The sequence below is a fragment of the Zea mays genome, chromosome 3 (assembly GCF_902167145.1).
Source record: "Zea mays cultivar B73 chromosome 3, Zm-B73-REFERENCE-NAM-5.0, whole genome shotgun sequence".
NCBI lineage: Eukaryota > Viridiplantae > Streptophyta > Magnoliopsida > Poales > Poaceae > Zea > Zea mays.
In genome coordinates this window covers 210,671,084-210,693,585 of record NC_050098.1, presented here as the reverse complement: position 1 = coordinate 210,693,585, position 22,502 = coordinate 210,671,084, and positions in this window count along the sequence as shown.

Genomic DNA, 22,502 nt, shown 5'->3' with positions numbered 1-22,502 from the left:
ATAATATATTCGAGTCTAATAATTTGTCTATTTATTTTTCATTTAGATTATTTAAACTAAATTATATAATTTAAAAATATTATAAGCTGAAACAAATAGGTCTAGTGATTATCAATCTTTATTGACGGCTAATGTACAATCAGGCTTATATGTAAGCATGCAAACGAACATACTGATCCGTTAGATTATAATCCAACCGTGGATATAATTGTGGTTGTTAGGGGGTCTTCTATAAATCTACATGAGCCAGTAGTAGAAGAATTTAAATGTTAAATATGATAGATTAAAAGTGTCGTTTGCACATAAGGCTTGATTACACAAAAGTTGTTGCCATCTTTATTTATCATAGTGTTCTGGTACAGTGTTTCATCACCAATATCATTTTTTTATTTTCATAGAGTTTTATTTAAAATAAAATATGGTGTTTTATTGTAATTAAAATTATCGAGCAAATAATTAATTAAATAAGAACTACATAATTTATAAAACATTTAAAACTGTATTATTTAAAAATGCATAATTCATAAAAATAAAATCTAATTTCTATAGTGTAGATCTCAGATATGCTCCATTAAATTATCTTAGAGCTGACCATGCACTGGACTAGCATAATTACATCCTCATGTTGAAGGTGAAAGTCGCCTAGAGGGGGATGAATAGGACGAATCTGAAATTTATAAACTTAAGCACAACTACAAGCTGGGTTAGCGTTAGAAATATGAACGAGTCCGAGAGAGAGGGTGAAAAATAAATCGCAAGCGAATAAAGAGTGAGATACAATGATTTATTTTACCGAGGTTCGGTTTTTGCAAACCTACTCCCCGTTGAGGTGGTCACAAAGACTGGGTCTCTTTCAACCCTTTCCCTCTCTCAAACGGTCACTTAGACTGAGTGCGCTTCTCTTCTCAATCAAACGGGACACTAAGTCCCCGCAAGGACCACCACACAATTGGTGTCTCTTGCCTCGGTTACAATTGAGTTGATCACAAGAAAGAATGAAGAAAAGAAGCAATCCAAGCGCAAGAGCTCAAATGAACACAAGTCACTCTCTCACTAGTCACTATTTGATTGGGAATGATCTATGGACTTGGGAGAGGATTTGATCTCTTTGGTGTGTCTTGTATTGAATGTTATAGCTCTTGTAAGGTGTGGGAAGTCAGACAACTTGGATGCCATGAATGGTGGGTGGTTGGGGGTATTTATAGCCCCAACCACCAAACTAGCCGTTTGGTGAAGGTTGCTGTCGCATGGCGCACCAGACAGTCCGGTGCGCCTGCCACATCACCCAGCCGTTGGATTCTGAAAATCGACTTGTGAATATCCCTTGGCCACAAGTCGGGCTTTGTTCATTGTCACCACAACATGCTCATCTTGCTTGTTGCGGAAGACCCACTTGGTTCCTACAACATTTTGGTTAGGACGTGGAACTAAATGTCATACCTCATTTCTAGTGAAGTTGTTGAGCTCCTCTTGCATCGCCACCACCCAATCCGAATCTTGAAGTGCTTCCTCCACCCTATGTGGCTCAATAGAGGAAACAAAGGAGTAATGTTCACAAAAATGAGCAACACGAGATCGAGTAGTTACCCCCTTATGAATGTCGCTGAGGATGGTGTTCACGGGGTGATCTCGTTGGATTGCTTGGTGGACTCTTGGGTGTGGCGGTCTTGGAACTTGTTCATCTTCCTCATCTTGATCATGGGCATCTCCCCCTTGATCATTGCTCTCCTCTTTAGGTGGCTCATCTTCTTGATCTTCTCCTTCATCATCTTGAGCTCCATCCTCATCTTGAGTTGGTGGAGATGCTTGCATGGAGGAAGATGGTTGATCTTGTGCTTGTGGAGACTCTTCGGATTCCTTAGGACACACATCCCCAATGGACATGTTCCTTAGCGTGACGCATGGAGCCTCTTCATCATCTAGCTCATCAAGATCAACTTGCTCTACTTGAGAGTCGTTAGTCTCATCAAACACAATGTCACAAGAAACTTCAACTAGTCCAGAGGACTTGTTAAAGACTCTATATGCCCTTGTGTTTGAATCATATCCTAGTAAAAAGCCTTCTACAGCCTTAGGAGCAAATTTAGATTTTCTACCTCTTTTGACAAGAATAAAGCATTTGCTACCAAAGACTCTAAAATATGAAACATTTGGCTTTTTACCGGTTAGGAGTTCATACGATGTCTTCTTGAGGATTCGGTGTAGGTACAACCGGTTGATGGCGTAGCACGCGGTGTTGACCGCCTCCGCCCAAAACCGATCCGAAGTCTTGTACTCATCAAGCATGGTCCTTGCCATATCCAATAAAGTTCGATTCTTCCTCTCCACTACACCATTTTGTTGTGGCGTGTAGGGAGAAGAGAACTCATGCTTGATGCCCTCCTCCTCAAGAAAGCCTTCGATTTGAGTTCTTGAACTCCGTTCCGTTATCACTTCTAATCTTTTTGATCCTTAAGCCAAACTCATTTTGAGCCCGTCTCAAGAATCCCTTTAAGGTCTCTTGGGTATGAGATTTTTCCTGCAAAAAGAACATCCAAGTGAAGCGAGAATAATCATCCACAAAAACAAGACAGTACTTACTCCCGCCGATGCTTATGTAAGCTATCGGGCCGAATAGGTCCATGTGGAGGAGTTCGAGTGGTCTGTCAGTCATCATGATGTTCTTATGTGGATGATGAACACCAACCTGCTTCCCTGCCTGACATGCGCTACAAACCCTGTCTTTCTCAAAATAAACATTTGTTAGTCCCAAAATGTGTTCTCCCTTTAGAAGCTTGTGAAGATTCTTCATTCCAACATGTGCTAGTCGGCGATGCCAGAGCCAGCCCATGTTAGTCTTAGCAATTAAGCAAGTGTCGAGTTCAGCTCTATCAAAATCTACTAAGTATGGCTGACCCTCTAACACTCCCTTAAATGCTACTGAATCATCACTTCTTCTAAAGACAGTAACACATGTATCCGTAAAAAGACAGTTGTAACCCATTTTACATAATTGCGAGACTGAAAGCAAGTTATAATCTAAAGAATCTATAAGAAAAACATTTGAAATAGAGTGGTCAGGTGATATAGCAATTTTACCCAATCCTTTGACCAAACCTTGATTTCCATCCCCGAATGTGATCGCTCTTTGGGGATCTTGGTTTTTCTCGTAGGAGAACATCTTCTTCTCCCCTGTCATATGGTTTGTGCACCCGCTGTCGATGATCCAACTTGAGCCCCCGGATGCATAAACCTACAAAACAAATTTAGTTCTTGATTTTAGGTACCCAAACGGTTTTGGGTCCTTTGACATTAGATACAAGAACTTTGGGTACCCAAACACAAGTCTTTGACCCCTTGTGCTTGTCCCCAACATACTTGGCAACTATTTTGCCGAATTTGTTAGTCAAAACATAAGATGCATCAAAAGTTTTAAATGAAATGTTATGATCATTTGATGCAATAGGAGTTTTCTTTTTAGGCAATTTAGCACGGGTTGATTGCCTAGAACTAGATGCCTCACTCTTATACATAAAAGCATGGTTAGAGCCAGAGTGAGACTTCCTAGAGTGAATTCTCCTAATCTTGTGCTCGGGATAACCGGTAGGGTATAAAATGTAACCCTCGTTATCCTGAGCCATGGGAGCCTTGCCCTTAACAAAGTTAGACAATTTTTTAGGAGGGGCATTAATTTTGACATTGTCTCCCTTTTGGAAGCCAATGCCATCCTTGATGCTAGGGCGTCTCCCACTATAAAGCATACTACGAGCAAATTTAAATTTTTCATTATCTAGCTCATGCTCGGCAATTTTAGCATCTAATTTTGCTATATGATCATTTTGTTGTTTAATCAAGGTCATGTGATCATGAATAGCATCAATGTTAACATCTCTACATCTAGTGCAAATTGTAACATGCTCAACGGTAGATGTAGAGGGTTTGCAAGATTTTAGTTCAACAAGCTTAGCATGTAAAATATCATTTTCACTTCTAAGATTGGAAATGGAAGCATTGCAAACATCTAAGTCTTTAGCCTTAGCAATCAATTTCTCATTTTCAATCCTAAGGCTAGTAAGAGAAGCATTCAATTTTTCAATCTTAGCAAGTAAACTAGCATTATCATCTCTAAGATTGGAAATTGAATCATCACATACATTTGAATCAACCTTAGCAATTAATCTAGCATTCTCATTTCTAAGGTTGGCAATGACATCATGGCAAATGCTTAGCTCACTAGATAGTTTTTCACATTTTTCTACTTCTAGAGCATAAGCATTTTTAACCTTAACATGCTTCTTGTTTTTCTTAATTAGGAAGTCCTCTTGGGTGTCCTAGAGTTCATCCTTCTCATGAATAGCACTAATTAATTCATTCAACTTTTCCTTTTGTTGCATGTTTAGGTTGGCAAAAAGGGTGAGCAAATTATCCTCCTCATTACTAGAATTACCCTCATCACTAGATGTTGCATATTTGGTGGAGAATTTTGATTTTACCTTCTTCCTTTTGCCGTCCTTTGCCATGAGGCACTTGTGGCCGACGTTGGGGAAGAGGAGTCCTTTGGTGACGGCGATGTTGGCGGCGTCCTCGTCGGAGGAGTCGATGGAGCTCTCGTCAGAGTCCCACTTCCGGCAAACATGGGCATCGCCGCCCTTCTTCTTGTAGTGCCTCTTCTTTTCTCTTCTCTTTCCCTTCTTGTCGTCGTCCCTGTCACTATCACTAGATAATGGACATTTTGCAATAAAATGACCAGGCTTACCACACTTGTAGCAAACTTTCTTGGAGCGGGGTTTGTAGTCTTTCCCCCTCCTTTGCTTGAGGATTTGGCGAAAGCTTTTGATGATGAGTGCCATCTCCTCATTGTCGAGCTTGGAGGCGTCGATGGGGACCCTACTAGGTGTAGAGTCTTCTTTCTTCTCCTTCGTTGCCTTGAATGCAACAGGTTGCACATCGGGTGTGGAGGAGGCGCCTTGCTCGATGATTTTCTTGGAGCCTTTGATCATTAATTCAAAGCTCACAAATTTTCCTATCACTTCCTCGGGAGACATTAGCTTGTATCTAGGATCACCACGAATTAATTGAACTTGAGTGGGATTAAGAAATACAAGTGATCTTAGAATAACCTTGACCATCTCATGGTCATCCCATTTGGTGCTCCCGAGGTTGCTTACTTGGTTCACCAAGGTCTTGAGCCGGTTGTACATCGCTTGTGCCTCCTTCCCTTGGTGAAGCATAAACCGACCGAGCTCCCCCTCGATCGTTTCCCTCTTGGTGATCTTGGTCACCTCGTCTCCTTCGTGTGCGGTCTTGAACACGTCCCAAATCTCTTCTGCGCTCTTCAATCCTTGCACCTTATTATACTCCTCTCGACTTAGAGAGGCGAGGAGTATTGTAGTGGCTTGGGAGTTGAAGTGTTGGATTTGTTTGACCTCCTCCAAATCATAATCCTTGTCCCCTTCATTTGGTACCTGTGCTCCATACTCAACAATATCCCATATACTTTTGTGGAGTGAGGTTAGGTGATGCCTCATTTTATCACTCCACATAGAATAATCTTCACCATCAAACATAGGTGGTTTGCCTAATGGGACGGAAAGTAATGGAGTGTGTTTTGAAATGCGAGGATAGCGAAGGGGCATCTTATTATACTTCTTGCGCTCATGGCGCTTAGAAGTGGCGGATGCCGATTCCGAGCTGGAGGTGGAGGGTGACGAAGAGTCGGTCTCATAGTAGACCACTTTCTTCATCTTCTTCTTCTTGTCACCCTTCCGTTGGGACTTGATGGAGGAAGAGGATTCCTCCTTGTGCTTGTGGATGGACTTCCTTGAGTGTGTTCTCCCCGAGCTTGCGGACTTGTCGCCGGTCCCGAGCTCCCTCTTGGCGGATGCTCCCGACATCACTTCGAGCGGTTAGGCTCTAATGAAGCACCGGGCTCTGATACCGATTGAAAGTCGCCTAGAGGGGGGGTGAATAGGGCGAATCTGAAATTTATAAACTTAAGCACAACTACAAGCCGGGTTAGCTTTATAAATATGAACGAGTCCGAGAGAGAGAGCGAAAAACAAATCGCAAGCGAATAAAGAGTGAGACACAATGATTTATTTTAACGAGGTTCGGTTTTTGCAAACCTACTCCCCGTTGAGGTGGTCACAAAGACCGGGTCTCTTTCAACCCTTTCCCTCTCTCAAACGGTCACTTAGACCGAGTGAGCTTCTCTTCTCAATCAAACGGGACACTAAGTCCCCGCAAGGACCACCACACAATTGGTGTCTTGCCTCGGTTACAATTGAGTTGATCACAAGAAAGAATGAAGAAAAGAAGCAATCCAAGCGCAAGAGCTCAAATGAACACAAGTCACTCTCTCACTAGTCACTATTTGATTGGGAATGATCTATGGACTTGGGAGAGGATTTGATCTCTTTGGTGTGTCTTGTATTGAATGCTATAGCTCTTGTAAGGTGTGGGAAGTCAGACAACTTGGATGCCATGAATGGTGGGTGGTTGGGGGTATTTATAGCCCCAACCACCAAACTAGCCGTTTGGTGAAGGCTGCTGTCGCATGGCGCACCGGACAGTCCGGTGCGCCTACCACGTCACCCAGCCGTTGGATTCTGACCGTTGGAGCTTCTGTCTTCTGGGCCACCGGACAGTCCGGTGGTGCACCGGACAGGTCCTGTAGACTGTCCGGTGCGCCTTCTAGCACTGCTCTGACTCTGGCGCGCACTATAGCGCATTTAATGCCTTCTGCAGACGACCGTTAGCGCGAAGTAGTCGTTGCTCCGTTGGCACACCGAACAGTCCGGTGCCCCACCGGACAGTCCGGTGAATTATAGCGGAGTGGCTCCCAGAATTCCCGAAGGTGAGCAGTTCGGAGTTGGAGTCCCTGGTGCACCGGATATTGTCCGGTGGTACACCGGACACTGTCCGGTCACACCGGACAGTCCGGTGCGCCAGACCAGGGCACACTTCGACTGACCTTTGCTCTCTATATTTGAATCCTTTCTCGGTCTTTTTAATGGTTTGTTGTGAACCTTTGGCACATGTAGAACTCATAATTTAGAGCAAACTAGTTAGTCCAATTATTTGTGTTGGGTAATTCAACCACCAAAATCAATTAGGAAAAAGGTGTAAGCCTATTTCCCTTTCAGAAGGATGGCTACAAAGTCCATCAATGCTTTGGAGGTGATGGTTAGTGTTGCAACAGAGGACTTGATTATCTTGTAGCCGAGCATATCATATGATTCTTCACACTCATCCTTAATAATCATGTTATATAGAATGATACATGCACACATAATCACACCACACACATAGTGGTGAAAAGAACGACCTAAGCTAGCGAGAATATGAAAGTGAGCCTTAAGGACTCCAAATGCCCTATATACTTCCTCCTGTGCACCCTCTTGGCATACCACAAACATTTGTTGCTTCAAAGTCTGTAGGAGAGGAATGATCTTCATAAATACTGGTCACCAAGGGTAGATGTCATCAACGAGAGAATACCCTTGGTTGCACTCAAGGCAATTCATCATGAAGTTTACATCTAGTGCTTCTCCCTTGAGCACGTTAGTAAACAACGATGATTGGTTGAGCGCATTGACATCGTTATTCGACCCTACTATCCAAAAAAGAATATTAAGTCCACAAGTTATATGAGGCAATAGCCTCAAGCATGATGGTCGAGATCAAATGTCCCCCTTATAAATTATCCTCTATATCCAATGGGATAGCTCCTCCCTTTCAATGCATCCAATTTATAGTTTCTAGTTTCTATCATACCACAAAATCCTCTCTCTCTTATATAAATGCCACCTAAAATCATCAACAGTGTGACACAAGTATACTTCTCGTCAAAACTTTAAATAACACCTATACAAAAATATTTGAGACATTCTAAGGCCAAGCTTTCCCCTATTTTGATATACTCATCAATCGAGTTAGCAACTCTGTCGTTAGCGAGCATACGTAAGGCACTAATGCATTAAATGAGCATTGTCTTTACTTCGCTCTTGTTCAAATTAAAAAAATCTTTACATCCCATTATGTTAGTCATCAAATGCAACAATGGTTGCATCCCTTGAACCTAAATCATTTGCTCCTAAGTCGGACAATGACTTAGCACCATTTGAAATAGACAACGATGACATTGAAGAAGAAGAAGAGGAAGAATATGGTGTTGTGGCTGGTTTTAAGAGAAGACTCGCCTCTACTCTATGGAAGGAGTTCAAGATAGTGAAATGTAATGGCATAGTTGAAGCAAAGTTTAGCTATTGCTTCAAGAAACTTTTATGTGACAAGTAATAATGGGACAAAGCATGTTCATGTCCATCTACAAAAGTTGTGTGCAAAAGAAGAAGCTAAATGGGAAGACATTAGCACAAGCTTCTTTGAGGCTCGATAAAACATATATGGACATTGTTTCAGTGGAAAACTACACATTGACCGAGAAATAGTTAGAAAAGAACTTAGTGCAATGGTAATGCTACATGAGTATCCCTAGAGCATAGTTGATCATTTGGACTTCCATAGATTTTTTTATGTGTTACAATCACTATCAAGATTGGAACAAGAAACACAATAAGATACTTGAGCAAACTTGTTACAAATATCTAAATGCACATAGACTATTGATTTGTTATTATAGGTCTAAATTGAGATTCTTTCTTTGTTATTTCAGATTTCAACTAAGATCTTCATAGAAATGAAATTGACACTACTATTGATTTATTACTTTATATCTAATATAATAAAGCAATAAGAGGTGGAAAACATTGAGTCATGTCTAGAATTCAATTAAGGATGGCTATCACTACATATTTGTGGACATCTAACAACAAAACATTTGGTCACATGGCCAATGCTATTAGTGACACTTGTCTAAATTCGTCATAAAGTTATTTTGTCAAAAAAAGATACATCATAAAACAGAATAGAATCTTCTAAGCATAAAAGTTTTTACCTTTTTCTCATTTAAACATTTTGATTTTTAGGATTTTTTCTCAGTTTTGTAGCACATTATGGCCGTCAGTTAAAATCATAACCATTCTTCAATATGTATATTGATTTTTATTAATAACTAGAATGAACATTTTAGATCATTACTTATTTATAATATCTTATGACGATATAGACTGTTATATAGTTATGACGTTTACTGCTAGTACCTTATGACAATAAGATGTTGTCACGAAACGATGATTGACTAGTGTTATGGTATTTTCTCAATACTACTAGTGACGCTTATCTAAATTCGTCATAAAGTTATCTTGTCGAAAAGATACTTCATAAAATAAAATAGCTAATGACAAAAATCTTTATTATCATGGGATATACGTTATAAAAGGTTACATGTGTTTAGTGCTGGTTAACCGAAGGATGAAGCGGATCACGATGGAAGGGTTGGGATGATCGCAACGAGGAATAACTAGCTGAGAGCAGGAAATGTGATGAGGGACGATCTTCTTTGGCCTACTGCTAGAGTCAAATGTGGAACAGTTCAGGGGTGAAGGCAAATGCGGCGGGACGAGCTCTGGTGCCATGTCCATGGACAATGTCAATATGTCATTAGAGAGTGCAATTTGTTCTACTTCGAAATGAGACCATATAGGTTCTACCACGGATTACAATCCCGCTTGATAAGCAGCGGTTTCAGGTAAAATTTACCATTACCGTAACTTAGAGAAATGCCGAATCAATTTTAGTTGTATTTCGGTTTAGAATTTGAAAACTTAAAAGTTAAATTTTAGTCAACAAAACGGTTTTCAAAATTACAAACGAAATTGTAACCCCCTGGGTGCTACTCACGTGGACCATGTTGATCCTCTGCATGCATCAGGAGTGGCAGGACCTTGCCACGGAGGGGGTGCTCCACGTCTTCGGTGGCGCCTGCAAAATGCCGGACTATGACGAACTCAACCAACTAAAATTGGTATCCTTTGTTTTGATAGCAGGGTCCGATCCGAGTATTTGATTAAGTATTGTTGGAATATAATATAACTTAGAGCCTGCTTGGCATAGCTCCAGAGCAAAACTTTAAGTAGGAGATGACCAGATCATGCTAAACACAATAACTCCAGAGTTATAAACTCTATTGAGTTTTTGGAGCTGCAGTACAACTTTTTGGAGTACCTTTTTTGCTGCTCCGAAAACTCTAAAAAACAACCTAGTCATAGAGTTTTGAGTTATTTACCCACCACTGCTACCGGTTTTGAGAAACAATCTAAACTCTGGAGCAGAGCTACTCCACGCAGAGTTTTGGAGTAGAGGTGCTCTGAGGTGGAACAGAGTCATATCAAACACACCCTTAGAGTATGTTTGACAAGACTTCGGCTCTGACTTTTCTCTGGAAAAAGTCAGAACCTTGCCAAACATATTTTTCAAACGGCTTTTACGAAAATCACCTAATTGACAGAGCTGTTTTTTTACTATAGAGAAGAAGCCACAAATACTAGGTTCAGCTTTGGCTCTGCCTCTAGCACTTTAATACATGGAAATGACTTTGGCTCCAGAATAAGCCGTTTCTGCTAAACGATTTATGAAATGGCTTTAACTCTAACAAAAAAAACTACTTTTCAAAAAAAAGCCAGAGCTAGAGCTGTTTTTGGACAAACCAGAGCCCTACCAAACGGACCCTTAATATGGTATCAAAGTTAGAGGTTACGAATTCGAATCCTAGCTAGCGCAATTAAATAAAATAATTGTTACTCACTTTTATTTCATGTCTAAGATCTAAGAGAGGCTCAACGTGAGAGAGTGTAGGAATATAATATAAGTGATTTTTTAGATAATGGAAACCAGGTCCCGGCTTTGTCCTCTATGAAAGGAGGGTACAGCCTTACAAACAAAGTAACATCAAAAGATCAACACTCCCAACATAGAGTGCAATCTTACACCACAAACATTAAAATAAACACGACACCCAACAGAGATACTATAACCTCAATATGTAATCTTGTTCGTAAAACTCCAATCAAAATAAGAAAAAAAATTGCATAGATGCGACTTCGATCCGTCGACACGTCTCCTTGACTATCTCCTGGTCTTCAACCCTCTGCAAATATCCCCAAAACCTAAGCCAATGGGTCGCCCAAAACAGAACCTGCAAATAAGTAACCATCGGGGTTTTGTTAAACACTAAGTCATTCCGACTTATCCAGATAGCCCAACATAAAGCTGCAACACCTATAATAATCAGATTTTTAACTTTGAGGTGCACCCTATGCAACCAAGATCCAAAAATATGTTTAAATGATCTCGGGGTACTTAGACCAAAACACCAATATAAAAGCCTCCAAAAGAATCTAGCGTAATGACATTTAAAAAACAAGTGTTGTATAGATTTATTCGAATCACAGAACACACATTTTTTACTTCCCTGCCATCTACGCTTAGCTAGATTGTCTTTCGTGAGAGCTACACCACTAATGAGATACCACATAAAGATCTTGATTTTCAGAGGTATTTTCATCTTCCAGAGCGTTTTGAAATAGAAAATCTTGGGATTATTAATAAGAGTATTGTACATCGAACGGACTGTAAAAAGCCCCGAGGTTGGCAAATTTCATTTGAACTCATCTCTCCCAGTGGATAGATGAGTATGAGCAATACTCAAGACCAATCTATTCCAACATAAAAGATTACCACCCACCAGCGCTCTACGGAAAGAGATGTTTAGAGGAATCCTATTAAAAACATTTGCCACCGTATCACTTTTTTTACGAGCTATATTATATAAGGACGGAAATTTCATCATTAGAGGTTGTTTACCCGTCCACGTGTCCTCCCAAAATCTAATCTGCTTCCCATCTTTAAGAATAAAGGAACCAAGACCAAAGAATTGGTATTTAACTTTCAGTAGCCCAGACCAAAAATGAGAGTCATCAGGTTTTCTACCTACCTTTGACAAGGTACAAGATTTGAGGTATTTGTTCCTAAGTAAATTCTGCCATAGATCGTCCTCATTAATCAATTTAAATAACCATTTACCAAGCAAACTGATAGTCGCCTAGAGGGGGGGTGAATAGGGCGAAACTGAAATTTACAAATATAAACACAACTACAAGCCGGGTTAGCGTTAGAAATAAAACCGAGTCCGCGAGAGGGTGTAAAACAAATCACAAGCGAGTAAAGCGGTGAGACACACGGATTTGTTTTACCGAGGTTCGGTTCTCGCAAACCTACTCCCCGTTGAGGAGGCCACAAAGGCCGGGTCTTTTTCAACCCTTTCCCTCTCTCAAACGGTCCCTCGGACCGAGTGAGCTTCTCTTCTCAAATCACTTGGGAATTAAACTTCCCGCAAGGACCACCACACAATTGGTGTCTCTTGCCTTAATTACAAGTGAGTGTTTGATCACAAGAAAGAATGCGAAAGAAAAGAAGCGATCCAAGCGCAAGAGCTCAAATGAACACAACAAATCACTCTCTCTAGTCACTAAGGCTTTGTGAGGAGTTGAGAGAGGATTTGATCTCTTTTGGTGTGCTTTGCAATGAATGCTAGCTCTTGTATAGTGGTTGGAAGCTGGAAAACTTGGATGCAATGAATGGTGGGGTGGTTGGGGGTATTTATAGCCCCAACCACCAAACATGACCGTTGGTGGAGGCTGTCTGTCGTATGGTGCACCGGACAGTCCGGTGCACACCGGACATGTCCGGTGCGCCAACCACGTCACCAATGCCGTTGGATTCCGATCGTTGGAGCTTCTGTCTTCTGGGCCCGCCTGGATGTCCGGTGCACACCGGACATGTACTGTTCAATGTCCGGTGCGCCAGTATGGGCGAGCCTGACTTCTGCGCGCTTCTGGTGCGCATTGAATGCGCCGGCAGGTGACCGTTGGCGCGAAGTAGCCGTTGCTCTGCTGGTTCACCGGACAGTCCGGTGTACACCGGACATGTCCGGTGAATTATAGCGGAGCAGCCGCTGCGTTTTCCCGAGGCTGGCGAGTTCCGGAGGCCGCTCTTCCTTGGAGCACCGTACACTGTCCGGTGTACACCGGACAGTCCGGTGAATTATAGCGGAGTGCCTCTAGAAATTCCCGAAGGTGGCGAGTTTGAGTTGGAGTCCTCTGGTGCACCGGACACTGTCCGGTGTACACCGGACATGTCCGGTGAATTATAGCAGAGCAGCCGCTGCGTTTTCTCGAGGCTGGCGAGTTCCGGAGGCCGCTCTTCCTTGGAGCACCGGACACTGTCCGGTGTACACCGGACAGTCCGGTGAAGTATAGCGGAGTGCCTCTGGAAATTCCCGAAGGTGGCGAGTTTGAGTTGGAGTCCTCTGGTGCACCGGACACTGTCCGGTGGTGCACCGGACACTGTCCGGTGTACACCGGACAGTCCGGTGCCCCAGACCAGAGGTGCCTTCGGTTGTCCCTTGGCTCCTTTGTTGAATCCAATACTTGATCTTTTTATTGGCTAAGTGTGAACCTTTTACACCTGTATAACTTATACACTAGAGCAAACTAGTTAGTCCAATTATTTGTGTTGGGCAATTCAACCACCAAAACTATTTAGGAACTAGGTGTAAGCCTAATTCCCTTTCAATCTCCCCCTTTTTGGTGATTGATGCCAACACAAACCAAAGCAAATATAGAAGTGCATAATTGAACTAGTTTGCATAATGTAAGTGTAAAGGTTGCTTGGAATTGAGCCAATATTAATACTTACAAGATATGCATGGATCGTTTCTTTATTTTTAACATTTTGGACCACGCTTGCACCACATGTTTTGTTTTTGCAAATTCTTTTGTAAATACTTTTCAAAGTTCTTTTGCAAATAGTCAAAGGTGAATGAATAAGATTTTGCAAAGCATTTTCAAGATTTGAAATTTTCTCCCCCTGTTTCAAATGCTTTTCCTTTGACTAAACAAAACTCCCCCTAAATGAGATCCTCCTCTTAGTGTTCAAGAGGGTTTTGATATATCATTTTTGAAATACTACTTTCTCCCCCTTTTGAACACAATAGGATACCAATTGAAAATACTCTTTGAAAAACTAAGTTTTTCAAATTGGTGGTGGTGCGGTCCTTTTGCTTTGGGCTCATACTTTCTCCCCCTTTGGCATGAATCTCCAAAAACGGAATCGTTAGAGCCCTTGAAGTACTTTCTTCCCCTTTGGTCATAAATAAATGAGTTAAGATTATACCAAAGACGAAGTCCTTTTGCTCTCTCCCCCAAAGATGGAGGGTGGCCCGGAGCGACGGCGAAGGATGAGTTACGGAGTGGAAGCCTTTGTCTTCGCCGAAGACTCCAATTCCCTTTCAATACACCTATGACTTGGTTTGAAATAGTCTTGAAAAACATATTAGTCATAGCATATGAAAGAGACATGATCAAAGGTATACAAATGAGCTATGTGTGCAAGTTAGCAAAAGAAATTGCGCGAATCAAGAATATTGAGCTCATTCCTAAGTTTGTTAAAAGTTTGTTCATCAAGAGGCTTGGTAAAGATATCGGCTAATTGATCTTTAGTGTTAATATATGAAATCTCGATATCTCCCTTTTGTTGGTGATCCCTTAAAAAGTGATACCGAATGGATATGTGTTTAGTGCGACTATGCTCGACGGGATTATCCGCCATCTTGATTGCACTCTCATTATCACATAGCAAAGGGACTTTGGTTAATTTGTAACCGTAGTCCCGCAGGGTTTGCCTCATCCAAAGCAATTGCGCGCAACAATGGCCTACGACAATGTACTCGGCTTCGGCGGTGGAAAGAGCGACCGAATTTTGCTTCTTTGAAGCCCAAGACACCAAGGATCTTCCCAAGAACTGGCAAGTCCCCGATGTGCTCTTCCTATTGATTTTGCACCCCGCCCAATCGGCATCCGAATAACCAATCAAATCAAAAGTGGATCCCCTAGGATACCAAAGCCCAAACTTAGGAGTATAAGCCAAATATCTCAAGATTCGTTTTACGGCCGTAAGGTGAGCTTCCTTAGGGTCGACTTGGAATCTTGCACACATGCATACGGAAAGCATAATATCCGGTCGAGATACACATAAATAGAGTAAAGAACCTATCATCGACCGGTATACCTTTTGATTGACGGATTTACCTCCCGTGTCGAGGTCGAGATGCCCATTAGTTCCCATGGGTGTCTTGATGGGCTTGGCATCCTTCATCCCAAACTTGTTGAGAATGCCTTGAGTGTACTTCGTTTGGCTAATGAAGGTGCCCTCTTGGAGTTGCTTCACTTGAAATCCCAAAAAGTACTTCAACTCCCCCATCATAGACATCTCGAATTTTTGTGTCATGATCCTACTAAATTCTTCACATGTAGACTCGTTAGTAGACCCAAATATAATATCATCAACATAAATTTAGCATACAAACAAGTCATTTTCAAGAGTTTTAGTGAATAGAGTAGGATCGGCCTTTCCGACTTTGAAGCCATTAGTGATAAGGAAATCTCTAAGGCATTCATACCATGCTCTTGGGGCTTGTTTGAGCCCATAAAGCGCCTTAGAGAGCTTATAGACATGGTTAGGGTACTCACTGTCTTCAAAGCCGGGAGGTTGCTCAACATAGACCTCTTCCTTGATTGGTCCATTGAGGAAGGCACTTTTCACGTCCATTTGATAAAGCTTAAAGCCATGGTAAGTAGCATAGGCCAATAATATACAAATTGACTCAAGCCTAGCTACGGGTGCATAGGTTTCACCGAAATCCAAACCTTCGACTTGAGAGTATCCTTTGGCCACAAGTCGAGCTTTGTTCCTTGTCACCACACCATGCTCATCTTGCTTGTTGCGGAAGACCCATTTGGTTCCTACAACATTTTGGTTAGGACGTGGAACTAAATGCCATACCTCATTCCTAGTGAAGTTGTTGAGCTCCTCTTGCATCGCCACCACCCAATCCGAATCTTGGAGTGCTTCCTCTACCCTGTGTGGCTCAATAGAGGAAACAAAAGAGTAATGCTCACAAAAATGTGCAACACGAGATCTAGTAGTTACCCCCTTATGAATGTCGCCGAGGATGGTGTCGACGTGGTGATCTCGTTGGATTGCTTGGTGGACTCTTGGGTGTGGCGGTCTTTGCTCTTCATCCTCCTTGTCTTGATCATTTGCATCTCCCCCTTGATCATTGTCGTCATCTTGAGGTGGCTCATTTGCTTGATCTTCTACTTCTCAACTTGAGCCTCATCCTCATTTTGAGTTGGTGGAGATGCTTGCGTGGAGGAGGATGGTTGATCTTGTGCATTTGGAGGCTCTTTGGATTCCTTAGGACACACATCCCCAATGGACATGTTCCTTAGCGCGATGCACGAAGCCTCTTTAATACCTATCTCATCAAGATCAACTTGCTCTACTTGAGAGCCGTTAGTCTCATCAAACACAACGTCACAAGAAACTTCAACTTGTCTGGAGGACTTGTTAAAGACTCTATATGCCCTTGTGTTTGAATCATATCCTAGTAAAAAGCCTTCTACAGTCTTAGGAGCAAATTTAGATTTTCTACCTCTTTTAACAAGAATAAAACATTTGCTACCAAAGACTCTAAAATATGAAATGTTGGGCTTTTTACCGGTTAGGAGTTCATAAGATGTCTTCTTGAGGATTCAGTGTAGATACAACCGGTTGATGGCGTAGCAAGCGGTGTTGACCGCCTCCGCCCAAAACCGATCCGAAGTCTTGTACTCATCAAGCATGGTTCTAGCCATGTCCAATAGAGTTCGATTCTTCCTCTCTACTACACCATTTTGTTGTGGCGTGTAGGGAGAAGAGAACTCATGCTTGATGCCCTCCTCCTCAAGGAAGCCTTCGATTTGAGTGTTCTTGAACTCCGTCCCGTTGTCGCTTCTAATTTTCTTGATCCTTAAGCCGAACTCATTTTGAGCCCGTCTCAAGAATCATTTTAAGGTCTCTTGGGTTTGAGATTTTTCCTGCAAAAAGAACACCCAAGTGAAGCGAGAATAATCATCCACTATTACAAGACAATACTTACTCCCGCCGATGCTTATGTAAGCAATCGGGCCGAATAGATCCATGTGAAGTAGCTCAAGCGGCCTGTCGGTCGTCATGATGTTCTTGTGTGGATGATGGGCACCAACTTGCTTTCCTGCTTGGCATGATCTACAAATCCTGTCTTTCTCAAAATGAACATTTGTTAGTCCTAAAATGTGCTCTCCCTTTAGAAGCTTATGAAGATTCTTCATCCCAACATGGGCTAGTCGGCGGTGCTAGAGCCAACCCATGTTAGTCTTAGCAATTAAGCAAGTGTCGAGTTCAGCTCTATCAAAATCTACCAAGTATAGCTGACCCTCTAACACTCCCTTAAATGCTATTGAATCATCACTTCTTCTAAAGACAGTGACACCTATATCAGTGAATAGACAGTTGTAGCCCATTTTGCATAATTGAGATACAGAAAGCAAATTGTAATCTAATGAATCTACAAGAAAAACATTGGAAATAGAATGGTCAGGAGATATAGCAATTTTACCCAAACCCTTGACCAAACCTTGGTTTCCATCCCCGAATGTGATAGCTCGTTGGGGATCTTGGTTTTTCTCGTAGGAGGAGAACATCGTTTTCTCCCCTGTCATATGGTTTGTGCACCCGCTGTCGATGATCCAACTTGAGCCCCCGGATGCATAAACCTACAAAACAAGTTTAGTTCTTGACTTTAGGTACTCAAATGGTTTTGGGTCCTTTGGCATTAGACACAAGAACTTTGGTTACCCAAACACAAGTCTTTGACCCCTTGTGCTTGCCCCCAACATATTTGGCAACGACCTTGCCGGATTTGTTAGTCAACACATAAGATGCATCAAAAGTATTAAATGAAATGCTATGTTCATTTGATGCACTAGGAGTTTTCTTCTTAGGCAACTTAGCACAGGTTGGTTGCCTAGAGCTAGATGTCTCACCCTTATACATAAAAGCATGGTTAGGGCCAGAGTGAGACTTCCTAGAGTGAGTTCTCCTAATTTTATCCTCGGGATAACCGGCAGGGTATAAAATGTAACCCTCGTTATCCTGAGGCATGGGAGCCTTGCCCTTAACAAAATTACATAATCTTTTAGGAGGGGCACTAAGTTTGACATTGTCTCCCCTTTGGAAGCCAATGCCATCCTTGATGCCAGGGCGTCTCCCATTATAGAGCATACTTCTAGCAAATTTAAATTTTTCATTCTCTAAGTTATGCTCGGCAATTTTAGCGTTTAATTTAGCTATATGATCATTTTGTTGTTTAATTAAAGCCATGTGATCATGTATAGCATCAATGTTAACATCTCTACATCTAGTACAAATAGAAGTGTGCTCAACGATAGATGTAGAGGGTTTGCAAGATTTTAGTTCTACAACCTTAGCATGCAATATTTCATTTTTACTTCTAAGGTCGGAAATAGTAGCGTTGCAAACATCAAAATCTTTAGCCTTAGCAAGTAATTTTTCATTTTCATTTCTAAGGCTAGCAAGAGAAATGTTCAATTCTTCAATCCTAGCAAGCAAATCATCATTAACATCTCTAGGATTGGAAGTTGAAACATTACAAACATGAGAATCAGCCTTAGCTAATAAATTGGCATTTTCATTTCTAAGGTTGTCTATAGTCTCATGGCAAGTGCTTAGCTCACTAGACAACTTTTCACATTTTTCTACTTCTAGAGCATAAGCATTTTTAACCTTAACATGTTTCTTGTTTTCCTTAATTAGGAAGTCCTCTTGGGAATCCAAAAGGTCATCCTTTTCATGAATAGCACTAATCAATTCATTTAATTTTTCTTTTTGTTCCATGTTAAGGTTGGCAAAAAGAGTACGCAAATTATCTTCCTCATCACTAGCATTATCATCACTAGAAAACTCATATCTAGTGGAGGATTTAGATTTAACCTTCTTCCTTTTGCCGTCCTTTGCCATGAGGCACTTGTGGCCGACGTTGGGGAAGAGAAGTCCTTTGTTGACGGCGATGTTGGCAGCGTCCTCGTCGTCGGAGGAGTCGCTAGAGCTTTCGTCGGAGTCCCACTCCCGACAAACATGGGCATCGCTGCCCTTCTTCTTGTAGTACATCTTCTTCTCCTTTCTTCTCCCCTTCTTGTCGTCGCCCCTGTCACTATCACTTGATAATGGACATTTAGCTATAAAGTGACCGGGCTTACCACACTTGTAGCAAACCTTCTTGGAGCGGGACTTGTAGTCTTTCCTCCTCCTTTGCTTGAGGATTTGGCGGAAGCTCTTGATGACGAGCGACATTTCCTCATTGTCGAGCTTGGAGGCGTCGATTGGTTGTCTACTTGGTGTAGACTCCTCCTTCTTTTCCTCTGTCGCCTTGAATGCGACGGGTTGAGCTTCGGATGTGGAGGGATCATCAAGCTCGTTGATCTTCCTCGAGCCTTCGATCATGCACTCAAAACTTACAAAATTCCCGATTACTTCCTCGGGGGTCATTAGTGTATATCTTGGGTTGTCACGGATTAATTGAACTTGAGTAGGGTTAAGGAAAATAAGAGATCTTAGAATAACCTTAACCACCTCGTGGTCATCCCACTTTTTGCTCCCGAGGTTGCGCACTTGATTCACTAAGGTCTTGAGCCGGTTGTACATGTTTTGTGGCTCCTCCCCTTTGCGAAGCCGGAACCGACCGAGCTCCCCCTCGATCGTCTCCCGCTTAGTGATCTTTGTAAGCTCATCTCCTTCGTGTGCGGTTTTGAGCACATCCCAAACCTCTTTGGCGCTTTTCAACCCTTGTACTTTGTTATACTCCTCTCTACTTAGAGAAGCAAGGAGTATTGCTGTTGCTTGAGAGTTGAAGTGCTCGACTTGGGCTACCTCATCCTCATCATAGTCTTCATCCCCTACGGATGGTACCTGTGCACCAAACTCAACAACATCCCATATACTTTTGTGGAGTGAGGTTAGATGAAATCGCATTAAATCACTCCACCTAGCATAATCCTCACCATCAAATGTTGGTGGTTTGCCTAATGGGACGGAAAGTAAAGGTGTATGTTTAGAAATGCGAGGATAGCGTAGGGGAATCTTACTATACTTCTTGCGCTCTTGGCGCTTAGAAGTGACGGATGCCGCGTCGGAGCCGGAGGTGGATGTTGATGAAGAGTCGGTCTCGTAGTAGACCACTTTCCTCATCTTCTTTTTCTTGTCCCCACTCCGACGAGGCTTGTGAGAAGAGGATTTTTCCTTCTTCTCTTTGTGTGAAGAAGATTTCTTCTCCTTCCCTTTGGAGGAGTCCTTCTTCTTCTCCTTCCTCTTGGTACGGGACTCTCCCGATGAAGTGCTCCCGTAGCTTGTAGTGGGCTTTTCGCCGGTCTCCATCTCCTTCTTGGCGTGATCTCCCATCATCACTTCGAGCGGTTAGGCTCTAATGAAGCATCGAGCTTTGATACCAATTGATAGTCGCCTAGAGGGGGGGTGAATAGGGCGAAACTGAAATTTACAAATATAAACACAACTACAAGCCGGGTTAGCGTTAGAAATAAAACCGAGTCCGCGAGAGGGTGTAAAACAAATTGCAAGCGAGTAAAGCGGTGAGACACACGGATTTGTTTTACCGAGGTTCGGTTCTCGCAAACCTACTCCCCGTTGAGGAGGCCACAAAGGCCGGGTCTTTTTCAACCCTTTCCCTCTCTCAAACGGTCCCTCGGACCGAGTGAGCTTCTCTTCTCAAATCACTTGGGAATTAAACTTCCCGCAAGGACCACCACACAATTGGTGTCTCTTGCCTTAATTACAAGTGAGTGTTTGATCACAAGAAAGAATGCGAAAGAAAAGAAGCGATCCAAGCGCAAGAGCTCAATGAACACTACAAATCACTCTCTCTAGTCACTAAGGCTTTGTGAGGAGTTGGGAGAGGATTTGATCTCTTTTGGTGTGCTTTGCAATGAATGCTAGCTCTTGTATAGTGGTTGGAAGCTGGAAAACTTGGATGCAATGAATGGGAGGGTGGTTGGGGTATTTATAGCCCCAACCACCAAACATGACCGTTGGTGGAGGCTGTCTGTCGTATGGTGCACCGGACAGTCCGGTGCACACCGGACATGTCCGGTGCGCCAGCCACGTCACCAATGCCGTTGGATTCCGACCGTTGGAGCTTCTGTCTTCTGGACCCGCCTGGATGTCCGGTGCACACCGGACATGTACTGTTCAATGTCCGGTGCGCCAGTATGGGCGAGCCTGACTTCTGCGCGCTTCTGGTGCGCATTGAATGCGCCGGCAGGTGACCGTTGGCGCGAAGTAGCCGTTGCTCTGCTGGTTCACCGGACAGTCCGGTGTACACCGGACATGTCCGGTGAATTATAGCGGAGCAGCCGCTGCGTTTTCCCGAGGCTGGCGAGTTCCGGAGGCCGCTCTTCCTTGGAGAACCGGACACTGTCCGGTGTACACCGGACAGTCCGGTGAATTATAGCGGAGTGCCTCTGGAAATTCCCGAAGGTGGCGAGTTTGAGTTGGAGTCCTCTGGTGCACCGGACACTGTCCGGTGGTGCACCGGACACTGTCCGGTGTACACCGGACAGTCCGGTGCCCCAGACCAGAGGTGCCTTCGGTTGTCCCTTGGCTCCTTTGTTGAATCCAATACTTGATCTTTTTATTGGCTAAGTGTGAACCTTTTACACCTGTATAACTTATACACTAGAGCAAACTAGTTAGTCCAATTATTTGTGTTGGGCAATTCAACCACCAAAACTATTTAGGAACTAGGTGTAAGCCTAATTCCCTTTCACAAACACTTATTTTGAACCTCTATGTTCTGAATACCTAGACCTCCTTGGTCTTTAGGTTGACAAAGAATATCCCAACGTGCAAGTCTATACTTTTTTTATGATGATCTCCTTGCCAGAAGAACCTAGAGCGATAGTAGTCTATTTTTTCCAGTACACCCTTAGGCACTTCAAAAAAAGACAACATAAACATAACTAAGCTTGTGAGAACAGAATTAATCAAGACTAACCGGCCACCTACCGACATAAGTTTTCCCTTCCAGCTGCTCAATTTCTTTTCAAACTTTATCTCTATGGTTTTCCAATCACTATTACTTAACTTTCTATAATGCATTGGGATCCCCAAGTATCTGAAAGGAAAGCCGCCTTTTTGGCATCTAAATAGAGAGATAGAGTGTTTCTTCCTCCTTAGTCAGACCAAAACCAAAAAGCTCACTTTTATGATAATTTATCTTTAACCCTGAAACTTGTTCGAAACTTATCAATAAGAGCTTTAAATTTGCCGCTTTTGCTAAGTCATGTTGCAAAAAAAGGACGGTCTCATCCGCATATTGCAGAATGGATAAACCCCCATCCACTAAATGCGGGATGAGTCCTTCGAATTGACCCTCCTCTTTTGCTCTATTTACCAAAATAGCAAGCATGTCTACAACTATATTGAATAAAATAGGAGAAAGAGGGTCCCCTGGCGTAAACCTTTATAAGTCTAGAAATTTGCACCAATATGGTCATTCACTTTAATGCCAACATGACCACCTGTTGTGACTGAATTAATCCAGGCACACCACTTTTCGGAAAAACCTTTCATACGTAATGTTTGTTGTACAAAAGGCCATTTGATCTTATCAT